Consider the following 15440-nt stretch of genomic DNA (forward strand, 5'->3'; position numbering starts at 1 on the left):
TGGAGTGTACGAATTCAAGTTAACATTTCCATCAGAAATGTTAATTACTGTGAGGTACAAAAATTGGCTACAATATACCATTTCCATAAGCTGGAAAATAAATTCACAATGCATGTATAGAAGTGAGAATGATAAATTAGATGAGATTTATTTGAATATTGAAATCCACCAAAGAAGATGATAGAGCTATTACTAAAAACATGACAATTCTGGCATCATTGATTAGTTGGGTTAACAGTAAGTTCGAATTGATGATCAAATTGAAATTGAAATCGAAATCGAAAGTGAAAGGAAGAGGTGTGTTCTCATCTCTATCTATTAAAATCATATACCTTGTCATTATTTTTCAAAATAAATTTCATCTTGAGCAAGAAAACCCCACACACACACATGCTAAGAAGATAAATCAATATAATACTCAACAAGCAGATAATGTGGACCACTGTATTCACCATCTCCTACTCTTGAGCCAAATTTGACATCTCACATGCTTAACTAATCAAGAAAGACTATCGACTGTTATTACACAAGTATCACTAAACTAAAGGGAACACTGACCTAAAAGAGTAGAAAGGCTTCTTCTTAGTCACACTTTCTAAATACTGTATCATCTAATTCCAATCCAAATATCAAATTCGATGACCATCTCGGCCTTGGATAGAAATGGATGTTTTCCGATAAGAACCTACTTTAGGAAGAGGCAAATAGTATTACAAAGAAACTCAACTTATTGCGCTGCACAAGCATTACACTGTTCTTGCTCTCGCATATAATTATGTACAATAACTAAACAAGCCCCCGAGTCCATCTACTACCTACCAAAGAACAGCTATTTGCTAGTTTTAATGTTAAGTAATCACATGTTTATGAAGATTGAAGAGAATTTACCCAATCTCCAGCCTCATTCGTCTGTAGCTTCATCAATGGATATCCTGGCACAAGGGATTGTCTGGAACAAATCAAGCAATGATATCCTGTCGAGACTATTCAAGAAGAAGACAACTACAGTTCGGTAAGCTTAAGAGCTCTCTTGGAAGCTCAATGACCTAGACAAAGCTGCTGGATTTGCTTGTAATAACTGTCGATGTTTCTGGACCATGAGCCTTTTCACCGCCTTTCGCTTGGCTTTCGAAGGCCTTAAAAAGACCACCACTACCCACAGAATCCGCTCTCTCATTCTTTATACCTAAAGTTGCCCATATGGAACTCTTGGCGGCCTCTCCAGGATCGTCAATTCTCAAAGTTTTCGGAACCCACAGACATTTCTCGGGATTACTCTCCTTCTCACTTGCTTCCTCTGGGTTGACGGGCATCAGAGTGTTGTCATCTCTCGAGTGCTTCCCTAATGTCGGGGAATTGGGGCTGGAATTCGGAGGAGTGTGGCTCTGTGATGGTGTTGGGGGGATAATCCAAGGAACATTCCAAGGGCCAGGTACAGTACAACCCCAGTAAGCTGGTGCCGGAGGATAGAAGGGCAAAGCAAAGCCACCGGGTTGAAAGTTTGGTGGAGACACGGGAGCAGTCCACTGAACAGAATGCCACGGATAAGGCCATGGGGCACCTGGAAAGCAAGGAACTTGGGGAGGAAAGGGATGACTGTTTGGTATCAGTTCAGGCAAGCCGGTTTTACCAACTTCTTCCTTTGAACTTGCAGCAGTGGTGGAAGATCCACTTGAGCGATCATCTCCATTCTCTTTAAGCCCATGAGAAGCCTCGATTCCTACTTCTTCCGGTCTGTGAAACCCGTTCCTCATGTTGTTTCTGACGGTTTTATCGGCAATATTTAAGACAGACACCATTGATTCACATAGAGGTGTGTTTGAATTGAAAGTGATAACAGTGCCATTGGGGCTCAGAACAGGGTGGTGTATTCCGTTCGGGAGGTCCACCCGAACATTCTGAAGGCCATCAGGAACAGTTAGATGACGGAACTGGGAAGCAGCATTCTTGTTCTTACGGCGACCGGCCCCTACAGGCACATTCCTCATGGTCCCACCAGCTGTCCAGTACCTCTGACAATTCTTGCAGAAATGTCTTGGCTGGTTGACGTTGTAATTGTTAAAATAACAAAATTTTGTATCCATGCTGTTGCAACGAGGACACGGGAGTATCTTGTCTGGCTTCTTCAGAGTTTTGTCCTGTGAGTCACTGGTCTCAGTCTGGTCCTCTTCCGTCTTCAAGCTTTCCATGGGGTCTGGCATCGCTACCAGCAGACAATGCCTTAGGTTCCTCAACTATAGATGGGGTTGCATTAGAATCTTTTAATTCATCCAATGTCAAAGCCTGGGACCGACCCTCCTCTTTATCGTCGTGTTTTAAGCCTGATTGGTTCTGCAATCATATGGAAGCAAAAGCTATGAGTTCACAGTTGCTACTAGTTGCATAAGTAAGCCCCATTTAAGGTCTAAATAGCACATTCCATTTGTTTATAACAAATGAGGGATTCCATTAATGCCAAAAACATCACAAAGTCACAATCTAGAAGACAATAAAGAAGAGATGGTTACTAAATTTCATCTGTCTTCAATTTTATCACTACAACTAGGATTTTCTCCATCCAATTCACAATTCTCTCTACACTGACCCAAACACTTTTGATTTTGGAATATTGAAGTAGACAATAGATATTCATAAAGATCACCATGAACCCCAGAAATACAAGGAATAAATCACAATTGCAAACCTAACCAGACACATAGAAACCATATAAGTTATATCACTTTATCATAGATACTAAACTAAGCTTTCGAATTCATATTCAGTGTAAGCCAGAAACAACATAACCACTCTGAAACCCTAAATCGAGACAGCATAACACAAAAGTAAACAAAATTAAAAAAAATCAATTAAAACCAAGATCGACCGATTAATGCTCATTCCAAGGACTTTTCATCAAAACTTCAATAATCAATTACTAGTTCGAAATGAATACCTTGTTCGATTCATGGTCCTCTCCGTCGCCGTTGATATCATTTTCTTCAATCATGGAGCTAGATGAACAAGGGGGATCTTGATTAATCGAAGTATCCTCTCCAGCAGCATCACATGACTGAGCTGCTTCACCAGTCTTCTCCGCCGCCAAGGCAGTCTCGGGAAGTTCGATGGTTTTTCCGAAAAGCTTAATCTTGGGGTCTTTCACTTCAGACATTTTCTCTCTGGTTATCCCCTCGAGTTCTTTCTTCCACCGTTTATAAACAAGACAAAAAAAACTCCCGATGAGTTGGGATAAAATTGAGATAAAATTGAGAGATCTGACACGCACTCACACTGAGTTTTTTGTGTTCTTTTTCTATTTCTGGGGGTACCTTTTTGCTCTGTGTTTGTGCGTGTTTTCTCTCTCTTATCAGTGCATACCTGTTCTTGGGCAACGTGGGAGAAGAGATGGCGTTTTTAAGGTTTGATTCCACATCAGCAGCGAAACTGAATTCTGAGCCACAAGTTTGTATGTGGCCTCAGATCTTCTTTTATTTCTTTTTATTTTTTTGCCTGTGTGTATTCTTCTACAGTCTACTCTTCGGTCAAATAAAAAAATTCATCATTTTTAAAATCCCTCCGAATTTTCTCCTTGGTGCCTACTCCCTCCATCACAAAGGTGAGACCTACTCCATACATCCGCCGTTAGGAATCCATTTATGAGCAGTACGGATTTTAAGAAATATTAAGAAAAGTAGATGAAAAAAAGTTAGTGGAATAAGAGTCTTATTTATATATATTAGTTTTAAATAAAATGTGAGTGAAATGAATTAGTGGAAGGTGGGATCCTATTATCATTTATGGTAAAAGTGAACCGAGACTTCTATTTGCGGACAGTCTAAAATGAAAAAACGGGACTCCTATTCGCCGACGAAGGGAGTAACTTTTAGGCACGAAAATTAAGAAATTGGAGTGAAAAGTAAGAGAGATGAATAAAATAGGAAATATAAAGAGAGAGTAAAATAGATAGTAGAATAAAGTAAGGGTGATTGAATGTTTTGTTTTTTGTTAAAAAAGGAAATGACTCAACTTACTTGGGACATCCCAAAGAGGAATACGACTCAACTTAGTTGGGACGGATGGCGTATATCCGTTCGTGAAATAATGATTCATTTTGCTACTTTAGCTCTGTAATTTAAAGTCTCGTTTGCTTTTTTTTCATTTTAGGTAAGAAAGCCCGCCTTATGCACCGCCACGTCAGCATTTTATCCTCCTGCCCTTCCACCTGCAGTGGGGCGCCCTAAGGCGCGCCCTAAGCATTTTCTTCTATTTGAATATTTAAATAACTACAAAAATTGGGAAAAACCTTTATTTGAATAACCTCGTGTTGCATTATGGCTAAGCATTCCGCCATTGCGTCTTGCACGGCTGCATTTAAGGCTCGAGTCAAGGTCGGACTACCGTCCTCCGAGGAACTCCGGTCGTCGTCGTGGTTCATTTTGATTTGTGAGAGATGGAGAAATGTGAGAGATGAGAGAAATGAGAGATGCGAGAAATGTTCGTATGAAAAATAGAATGACAATCGAGGTTTAAATAGACAAATTTCGAAAAAAAATAAAAACGTGTTGCATCGTCCGCGTCGCCCACAGTGGGGGGACGATGTCACGGACGATGCCCTATCGTCCGCGCTTCGTCCGTCGTCCGCCCACCCACAATGGCGGACGATGGCGCGCCAGAGGCATCGGGCGGCCTATCGTCCGTCCCACTGTGGATGCCCTAAGAGCATCTCCAACCATTTACACAAAACTGAAACTCATTTTAGTGTAAATGTCACATCATGATTTTACTCCAACCATTTACACTAAATTCAAACTTTAAAGAATATTATCCATTTTAGACTATTAGCAGTGGGGCGCCCTAAGACGCGCCACGTCATCAGTTATCCTCCTACCCTCCACCTGCAGTGGGGCACCCTAAGGCGCGCCACGCCATCAGTTGTACTATTGTTTTGTTTAATTAATTTAAATGTTTTCAAATATAGTATGCAAACGAAAATTAACAAAAAAAGAACGAGTAATTAAAAACCGGCGAATATTGATTACGGAAAAAGTTACACGATTCAAGTTACACTAAAAACCGGCTAATCTACGCAATTCCTAACTTCCGGCACAGCTCATCGATCAACGCCCGGAGATATTCGGCTTCGTCGGGGTCCGTACACATCTTGAGGGCCTTGTGCGTCTGCAACAACGTCCTCGCCATCGAGGCAGTTGCCAACGACTCAAAGGCGGCGGCCTTCGGGGTCGGGGCTGGAAACGGCGATGGGGTTGCGGTGGTCGAGGATGATGTCGCCGTAGCCTTCACCTTGGCCTTCGTAGCCTTGACGCCTATGGGACGCAGGGAGGACATCGGTGTGCCGGTACTATCGTCCTCCATGTACGTCCGGTTGAGGTCTACCGGACGATTCCCGCAGTCGCTGCTCGTGCCACCACCAGCTTCTGTGGCCTTCGACCTCTTCCCCCCTGGTATGCACAAAATCGCCTTGGAACTTCTGCTTGTCCCTCAAGAGCGCCCAGATGGCCTCGTGCTTGAACTCGCCGTACAGGGACTGGTACGACAACAGCGCTTTGGAGCGCACGTCGCTCAAGCTCTCGCCGCTCCCCTGCCCCCGCGCGCACTTCTCGTACTCCGACGAGAACAGGTTGATTTGCTTCTTCACCTGGTCCCAGTGCTTGCGGAGCTGCTCCGGTTGGAGCTTGTAAGCTCTCGGCGGCTTCGCCTCATCGTAGCGCTCGACGATGCGCTCCCAGTACCCGATCTGCCTTTGGTTGTTCGCGAATATCAGATCCTCCGATATATCCACCCAATACCTCGCCAATATGAGGGTTTCATCCGGCTGGTAGTTTGTACGGTCGGGTGCGTACTCTTCACATACTTCCGGAGGTGGCAACTTGTATGCGCGATGCCGGGTCCGCTTCTTTTTGGCGGGTGCGGCGGATGGGGTGGCGTCGGCAGCGCGGCGGGAGGGGGCGACGGGTCGGTTTGGTGACGGCTCCATGTCAGAAAAATCGTACGATTCCGTGCTGAATTCGGGACCGTACTGCGTGTTGGCGGCGAATGATCGATATTCGCCGAGTTCTGTACCCGCCAACGCGCCTCACCACTGAACATCGGACTGTTGGGACTTGATGAATCCATTTCGTAGTAATAAAAAATGTGAGTTTCGAGAGTGGAATCGCGAAATGAAATGTTAAAAATGAAAGGTATTTATAAAAAAAATGAAACCACGTGTCATCGTCCGCGACCATCGTCCGCGGAGCCCACAATGCGGTGGACGATGGCGCGGACGATAGGCTATCGTCCGCGCTATACGCCGCGGACGATGTATCGGCCGTGAGCATCGAGCGCGCCCGATGCCAGGCACCCACAATGGTGCCATCGTCCGCGCCCGAGGACGATGGACGCCATCGGGCGCCCCATTGTGGATGCTCTTATGCTTTTTTACTGACAAAATTTGAAAAACTTTTGGGTTTGAGTTTAGTGTAAACCTAAAGATAGATATTTTTTTTCCAAAAATAAAAAATGAGATTGGTTTTGGAATACTATTGGAGCTAATTACATATCTCATTTTAGATTTTATTGTACCCTTAGAGATGGTCTGCCTCTATACACTCACATTTTATTATAAACAAAGATATTAAAATGGGATCAACTTTGCACTAACTCATTATCCCATTTTCTTTCACAAATTCAAACAATTTCTTAAAACCATACTTACTCTTTTTTATTCCCCCTCCTTCCCATACTCAATCTCACTCAGTATCGAGAAGGATATCTAGTGATGGATCCAGATGAAATTGAAGGAAGTTTACCAATCCTACGCCAACTCATATTGTGAGAAAATTTCACTGATCTTTAGAACTGTCCCGAACTCACGATACCAGAGATAGATTTAAGTGGGGTCAAAGTGGTTTGCCCGCGCCAACAAGGGTTGGTAAACTCTGTTAATATTCTAAGTTTAAAATAAAATAGATATAAACATGATTTATGTAAAAATAAATTACAAAAATTGAATACTGCAAAATGAACAAGTATTATCTTTGTCTCACTATAAGTGATTCATATTTCTTTTTGTGACATACTACCACCTAAAATGAGTCATTTCCTATTTTAGCAAAAAAAACTAATTATCTCTTTTACTTTATTCTTTTTTATACTTTATTCTCTTTCCACTTAATTCTTAAAAAAGAAGCGTCTTTCTTATAGCGGGATGGATGAAGTAATAAGTAAAGGAGTAATATTTATATTTTTGCGTTAATATTGATTTTAGAATAGAATTTTCAAAAATTACACATACAAGTTTATAACTTTACGCTTTACATTTAGCAATAGTAGTTACTAAAAAGACGATGAAACGCAACTCAATCGGCAAGACTAAAAGACAATAAAGTTTTAAAAGAAATAAAAAGAATATATGATTAATTCAAACCCTAAGAAACCATGTTTATGCAGATAGTATATGAAGCTATGTGCATGATAGACAGTTTGTAAACATATTCCCCGTATTCAATATTTGATATAAACTTTTATTCCCTCTGTCCCACTTTAAGAGTCCCAGTTGAGTTCGGCACGTGTTTTAAGAAATGTAAAGGAAAATTGGTGAAAAAAGATAGTAGAATGTGGATCCTCCTTTTTATATTAGTTTTATAATAAAATGTGAATGGAAAAAAGGTTAGTGGAATATGGGGCCTAATACCATTTATGAAATATTCTAATCGGGACTCCTAAAGTGGGACACCAAAAACGGTAAACTGAGACTCCTAAAGTGGGACGGGGGGAGTAATATATTGTTATTATATTATATACTAGCAATTAATTTAATGTTAATAAAAAGTGTATTAAGTATCTTTCACTATCTCGCTCCTAGGTAGTTAATAAGAATCCTAGTTAATAAGAATGACAATAAACGTAATACGAACAATCGATTCATATATTGAATACATATCCAAATATAGTTATAATAGTATAACATACACCTAAACATATATTCTTTTTATATGCGTATTGCTCGTTCTTGTTGTGTACTGCCACGGACGATTCATACACACACTCATTTGACGGAGACCCCCTTTTCCACTTTCTATTTTTCCAAATTAAATAATCCAAACATTAATATAAATAAAGAATTTGCAACAAGAATATATCTAGCTATGACAGTTACTATTGAGGCGTAACTTTTTAGAACGTAGTTTAAGAAAGAAATGTTAAGTGTGTTAAATAAATAGATTAAAAAAATAAGAGAGAGAAAAAAGTAGAGAGAATAAAATAGAAAGTGAATAAAGTAAGAGATAGATAGTAAAGTAAGAGTGGGAAAAAAGTTATAATATATAAAAATGACTCAACTATAAAGGAACTTCTCGAAATGAAAAAATGACTCAATTATAAAATAACGGAGGAAGTAGATATGAAACATAATAATCATGAAAAAAAAATCACAAACACAATAGTTATAGAAGCAGATATGACTTAAATGCATAAATATTTTATTCGTAAAACTAAACCTATACATAAATGAAAATGTTGCCATACAATAGTTATAGAAGCGGATATGACTTAAATCAAATTTAAAATTTCGAGCAAACTCTAAATTTTTTAAAAAAATCTATAATCCAATCATCTTAAACTCAAATTAAACAGGTTAAACTCAACCATTTTAGTAAAATGTCACAAAATCCTATATAAATTTTACCAATGCAGAGTATATTTTTGTTTTGCATATTTTCAATTTCTTAATGAGTCCTAAAAAAATTAGTTTTTAAATCGTTAGATTAAAAAGAAATGAAAAAAAAGTAGAGAAAAACTGATATTATGCGGTAATAATGTAATTAGAAGACATACATAAGCATTTGCTTTTAAATTATTAAAATAAAAAACTTGACACGCTTCTTTAGGCATAACAACTCGGCACATTTTGAAAATAGTTTTTCTAATATAATAATATTATTCTACTCTATTAGTCATGTTTTATGAGTTGGTCTTCTTCATCCTGTAGCCGCAGTCTGCTATAATTCTTAGTTTTCCTCTACAAATTTCTATTTTCAGGTAAGTTCAGCCCCTTAAATCGATCAATTTTCAATAATTTAGTCCCCAACAACATTCATACAGTAGGGGCTTAAAACATTTTTTCAAAAATTTCAAAAAATTAGAAGTATAAAAAACCAAAAAAAATATTTTGGGTAGGGGCTTAAGCCCTCCCCTCTCCTTTACTGGGTCCGCCCATGGTGTTAAGTGAGAGACCCCTCACTTTCTCTCCTCTATTCTAGATCTTTCTCTCTCTCTCATCAACATTTCTCTCTGCCTTCTCTCTTCGTTCTCTCTCTACACGTCTCAGGTGATTTCGCCGGTGAACTCCTCGGATCTTCAGTTTTTTCCGATTAATCCTTGTTTTAGTAGGATCTATCGGAGTAGATCTTGAGTCAGGAGACTTTCTCGGTTTCCTTTAGAGTGAATGATTGGTTCTAACCTAGGGTTGGAATCTGACGGTGCTTAGTGTGAGAGAAGTGAAAACTTGTGGAGTGCTTGTGAGATTTGTGAGTTCCAGTAAGTTGTGAGCTGAATAGGCGGTTTGGTGGCAGTCGGTGTGGTTAGGGTTTTCTGACCTAGAGTTCGACGATTTCCCATCTTGTGACTTGTGGTTAAAGCGTGTAGGCAGGTCCTTGGCCTGGTTTAGTCACTGTTGTGACCTGAGCCATATCTCTACTTGTTCTTCCTTGGTTACTGGTTGTCTATTGCTCTTGTTTAGATCCGAGACCGAGAGGATCTTGTGTTGGTTTACTAACCTCTCTATCTAGTGTGTAGGGTTTATATCAGTGCAAGCTTGGATTCCAGATCTTGTTATTGATCTATGATTAGTTAGGGCTTAGATTAGAAACACAATCTGTAATAGATAGTTAGTTAGTTTCATAGATTACTTGTAATCTTGAATTGGAATTTGTAATTAGCTTGTTCTTACTGAGATTAGCTATCTCAGTGGTGACCTAATACAAAAGAGGTCCCGGTAATTAGTAAATCTTGAGTGATCTGATCCCTACAGTGGTATCAGAGCCACGGAGGGATCACTTGGGTACGCCGGGTGGCAAATTAAGAGGAGGTGGGCTCTCCAGAGTAAAGCTCGGCCTCCGGTATAAGCCCTGAGGTAAGACGGATACACCTTAACGAAGGGTATCCGCTCTGGTATATTGGCTTGAACCCTAAAACTTTTACTACTTTCTAGTTTTAGGGGTGGGCAGTTGTTGCTGGTAGTAGCCACTGGCCGAAGCTTAGGTTTTCTGTGCTCTTGTCTTCTACATGCTTCTTGGTGCTTTACAGCTTTCTTGCTTCCGTTGCCGCTTTCTGTGTGCTTGTTTGTGTTCAAAGTGTGTATTCCAGAACTTAGTTTCTGTGTCTTGAGTGAATTGCCTATCCACCCTGTGCCTTAACCACCTTGAGTGACCCCCTGCGCCCCCATACATTGGGTGATTGTGAACTGGGAAATCCTCTTGCCGGGGTACACGTGACGGATAGGGAGGAACTCATTTGTACTTCATTCCTGTTTCGGGAATCACTTTGAACTGTCTCCTGTGTGTGTGTCTTGCTGTAAGTGTGCATCTGTGATTCTTGCCTGAAAAATCCATGCATACCTGTTCTAAGTGGACTCTCCGATTGTTCTGTGTTTAAGTCCACTTTCTGTGCTAGCAGGGTTGCTTGTTGTGCCTTCTGTCTTGTTGGTTCTTTTGTGTGTGTTAAAATTTTCCTCAAAATGTCTCAACCAGTTGGTATTGTTCCTTTCAATGGGAAAAATGATTTTGTTATCTGGAAACAGAAAATAAAATGTATTTTGATTCAACAAATGTTTTTAAGTCGGTAGAGGGAACTATCCCTGATACTGAATATGAAAATAAGGTTGCAGAAATGAATGAATTAGCCAGGTCTACTATAATCCTCAACATTTCTGATTCTGTGATCAGAAAGGTTGGGGCCATTGAGTCTGCTTCTGAGTTATGGGCAAAGCTAGATACTCTGTATACTGAAACCTCAATGTCTTCAAGAATGTATTTGTTGAAAAAAATTTTAAGTTCAAGCTTGATCTTTCAAAGGACATTGAGGATAGCATTGATGTTTTTCAAAAACTTGTTCAAGATATTAAAAGGTCTGGTGACAAAACCATTGATGAGTATACTAGCATTGCTCTAATGAATGCTATCCTTGATTCATTAAAGCTGCTATAAAGTATGGCAGAGATAGTGCCCCTCTTGATTTGATCATAAGTTCTTTAAAATCTAAGGAAATTGAAATTAAAGAAAATCAGGCTTTTAAATCTGCTCAGTCCAAAGCTTTAAATGTTAGAGGCAGATATAAAACAAGATGGGGTAATGAGGACAGTAACTCTAATGGTAATGGTAAAAAGAAGGGCAAGAGTAGGTACAGGTCTAAGAGCAAGAATCCTAAGGCTAATAGAAAGTGTTTTAACTGTGGTGAGGTTGGTCACTATAAAAAGGAGTGCCCTAATCCTAAAAAACAGAAAAACAATAATAACCAACTGGATTCAATTGCTAAACTGGCTAAGAATAATGATTCTGAAGGTGTTTGCTTCATGATTCATGATATTCTGTCTGTTAACTCCTCTCTTGGCTGTTCTTTTTCCATGAATGATTGGCTAATTGATTCAGGATGCACCTATCATATCTCTCCATTCAAATCTGTGTTTTCTGAGTTCAAACCTGTTGAAACTACTTTTGTGTCTATGGCTAATGGAAAAAAAGTGTCAGATTCTTGGCATTAGAATTGTGTGTTTGAAATTTAGCAATGACTATGTGTTTAATTTGAAGGATGTGAGATATGTGCCTGATTTATGTTACAACCTGCTTTCTTGTACCTGTTTAGAGCAAGATGGGCTTGAGGGTAAGTGGGGGCAGAGTGTTATAAAAATCTGTAAATGTGCTATGTGCTTGTTTAAAGTTGTGAAGAAATGTAATCTCTATGTGTGTTCTGCTCAGTCTTTGGCCTGTGTGAATAATGTTTCAAATGTGGTCAGGGTTCATAAAACCATGTTATGGCACAATAGACTTGGTCATATGAGTGAGAAAGGGTCTAAATATTTTGAAGAAAAATGAGTTGTTGTCTGAAAATGATTTTCAAAATAGTCTCCCCATCTGTGACACTTGTGTTATGGGCAAACAACATAGAGTGTCTTTTCCAACACCTTTGACTAAAAATATCAGTCAGTGTTATTGAGTACCTACACATGGATGTCTGGGGTCCAGCCTCTGTTTCTACTCATTCAGGGTCTGTGTACTTTCTGTCTATTATTGATGATTTTTTCTGAAAAGTTTGGTGTTTTTTGATAAAAAATAAGTCTGAAGTCTTTGAAAAATTTTTGACATGGAAAAATCTTGTTGAAAATCAAACTGGTAAAACTATTAAGGTGATCAGAATAGATAATGGTCTTGAGTTTTGTAATTCCCAAATGGATTCTATGTGTTCTCAGTTTGGAATTAAAAGACACAAGACTACTCCTTATACCCCTCAGCAAAATGGAGTTGCTGAAAGGATTAACAGAACCCTTTTGGAAAAAAGTTAGGTGTCTTTTATCTAAAAGTGGTTTGTCTAAAAAATTTTGGGGTGAAGCCTTACTGACTTCAGCCTACCTTGTCAATAGGTCTCTTTCTGTTCCCCTCAAGGGGAAGTGTCCAGAAGCTATTTTCACTGATATAAAAATTACTTTATCCCATTTAAGAGTCTTTGGTTGTAGTGCCTTCATTCATACCAAAACTGATAAGTTGGACCCCAGATCCAAGAAAGGGGTGTTTCTTGGATACCCTGAGGGTGTTAAGGGTTATAGGATCTGGAATAGGAGTGAGCCTGGTTTCAGGGTCACTATAAGTAGAGATGTTGTCTTCAATGAAGATGAATTTCCCTGTCTTAAACTTGCCCCTGATTCCTCTCCAACAAGTATTGACAGTGAGCCTCTTAGTGAGGTGGAGTCCACTGACACTCTCACTGATGTGGAGTCATCTGAGGATGCTCCAAGTGAGGTGGAACACTTCTGGAATTCCAATCCTATCACCCCTGAGCCTGAACCTAAGACTGAGCCATTACTTGTTGACAACCAAAATGTGACTCATCATGATGACCAAGTTGCTGAGACTGAACCTATTGTTAACCCTGATCCAGATTTGAAAAATTATCTTCTGTCTAGAGATAGAGTCAGGAGACACATTAATGAGCCTAATAGATATACTGGTTTGGTCAACTTGATTACTTTATCTTTTAATGTGCATGAATTTGATTGTGATGAACCTCATTCTTATAAACATGCTGTTAAATCTAAGTTTTGGAGTCAATGGCAAAAAGCCATGGAAGATGAAATGCTCTCTTTGAAAATTAATTGTACTTGGCTGCTTGTTCCTCTGCCTGCTGGTGCTTCTGTTATTGACTGCTGTTGGCTCTATAAAATTTAAAATGAGGTAGATGGCCTGAGGTACAAGGCCAGACTTGTGGCTAAGGGTTTTATTCAACAAGAAGGGGTAGATTACACTGAAATATGTGCTCCTATTGTGAAGTTTACTATTGTTAGACTAATGCTTGCCTTATGTGCTCATTTTGATTGGGGGTTGAAACAAATGGATGTGAAAACTGTCTTCTTGCATGGTGAATTAGATAAACCTATCTATATGAAGCAGCCTGAGGGCTTTGTGGATTCCAAGTATCCCATTCATGTGTGTTTCCTGAAAAAGTCCTTATATGGTTTAAAGCAATCCCCTAGACAATGGAACATCAAGTTTAATTATTGTATGCAAAAACTTGGGTTTGTGAGAAGTACCTTTGATACTTGCCTATATGTGAAAAATCTTGATAAGGTTCATGTCTTTCTTTTGCTAGATGTTGATGATATGCTGATTTTGGGACCCTACCTTAATGCCATCAGGTATGTGCAATCTGCTTTGTGTGATAATTTTGACATGAAGGATCTTGGTGATGCTCAAAAGATTTTGGGTATTAATATCTATAGGAACATAAATGAGTCTGTCCTTGTACTTTACCAAGAACCATATGTGCTTAAGATCATGCAAAAGTTTAACATGTCTGCTGCTAAAACTGTTTCTGTGCCTTTAGCTGCTCTTTTTTTGTTGAGTACAGATCTGTGCCCAAAGTCTGAATCTGATATCAATGCTATGAAAAAGGTCCCTTAGAGTTTATGGTTGGTTCTGACCTAGGGTTGGAATCTAACGGTGTTTAGTGCGAGAGAAGCGAAAACTTGTGGAGTGCTTGTGAGATTTGTGAGTTCCAGTGAGTTGTGAGCTGAATAGGTGGTTTGGTGGCAGTCAGTGTGGCTAGGGTTTTCTGACCTAGAGTTCGACGGTTTCCTATCTTGTGACTTGTGGTTGAAGTGTGTGGGGAGGTCCTTGGCTTGGTGTAGTCACTGTTGTGACCTGAGCCATATCTCTACTTGTTCTTCCTTGGTTACTGGTTGTCTATTGCTCTTGTTTAGATGCGAGAGGATCTTGTGTCGGTTTACTAACCTCTCTATCTAGTGTGCAGGGTTTCAATCGGTGCAAGCTTAGATTTCAGATCTGGTTATTGATCTGTGATTAGTTAGGGCTTAGATTAGAAACACAATCTGTAATAGATAGTTAGTTAGTTTCATAGATTACTTGTAATCTTGAATTGGACTTTGTAATTGGCTTGTTCTTACTGAGATTAGTCATCTCAGTGGTGACCTAATACAAAAGAGGTCCCGGTAATTAGTGAATCCCGAGTGATCTGATCCTTACAATACGGATAAATCTGGTTCCAAAAATATGATCTTTCTTGCTATTTTTGACCTAACAATAACTTTGGTTTTATCCGCCACAAACTGCTTTTTAAATTTTTGTAATGTTTTTTAAATTGGCACTAAAAAAAGCGCACTTTAACGGTGCAAAATGTTTGATGGTATTACAATGATATCTTGGAAAATGTATATCTTACATGCGGATCTCCAACAAATTTTGGCGAATCAGATTAGCGCCATAATTGTTGGTTATTTTAATGTAATTGGATTAACTTGATTGATCAATATTGTTAAAATGAGACATCATACAAGTTTGGAAAGTGCGGAGTGCACGCTTGCTTGAATTCATTATGATTAGACGGGGGTTCAGGAGAAACGCCCCCGAGTAGCGGGGTCTAAGGGGCGGCAGCCCCTGGCGGGGTCCAAGGGACAAAGTTCCATTCAAGTTGCTGTATAGAAAATTCATCCGGAAATATAATTTCTAATAGTCGAAGGACTAATATGCAATTTTTGAAACCCTTTGGAAAAATAGTTAAAATTGATTAAGAAATGAAGAGACGCAACGTTTCGTGAAAAGACACGACGTTTCGTTTCAGACCTCTTCTTATTGATCATTTTTCGGTTCAAAGTGGGTATTGCAGAATCAACATACGAAACTTCTAAACCTGAATTGTATCCGATCAAATATTGGTAGAACCACCAAATTGATTTGATC

The 15440-nt window shown here is 39.3% G+C and overlaps 1 pseudogene; it reads right to left on the reverse strand.

Annotated features, from left to right (window-relative positions):
* Positions 1-710: 710 nt before the first annotated feature.
* Positions 711-3343, reverse strand: LOC121742400 (annotated as a pseudogene).
* Between the last annotated feature and the right edge of the window lie 12097 nt (positions 3344-15440).

This window comes from Salvia splendens, chromosome 7 (assembly GCF_004379255.2).
Source record: "Salvia splendens isolate huo1 chromosome 7, SspV2, whole genome shotgun sequence".
In the NCBI taxonomy this organism is placed as follows: domain Eukaryota; kingdom Viridiplantae; phylum Streptophyta; class Magnoliopsida; order Lamiales; family Lamiaceae; genus Salvia; species Salvia splendens.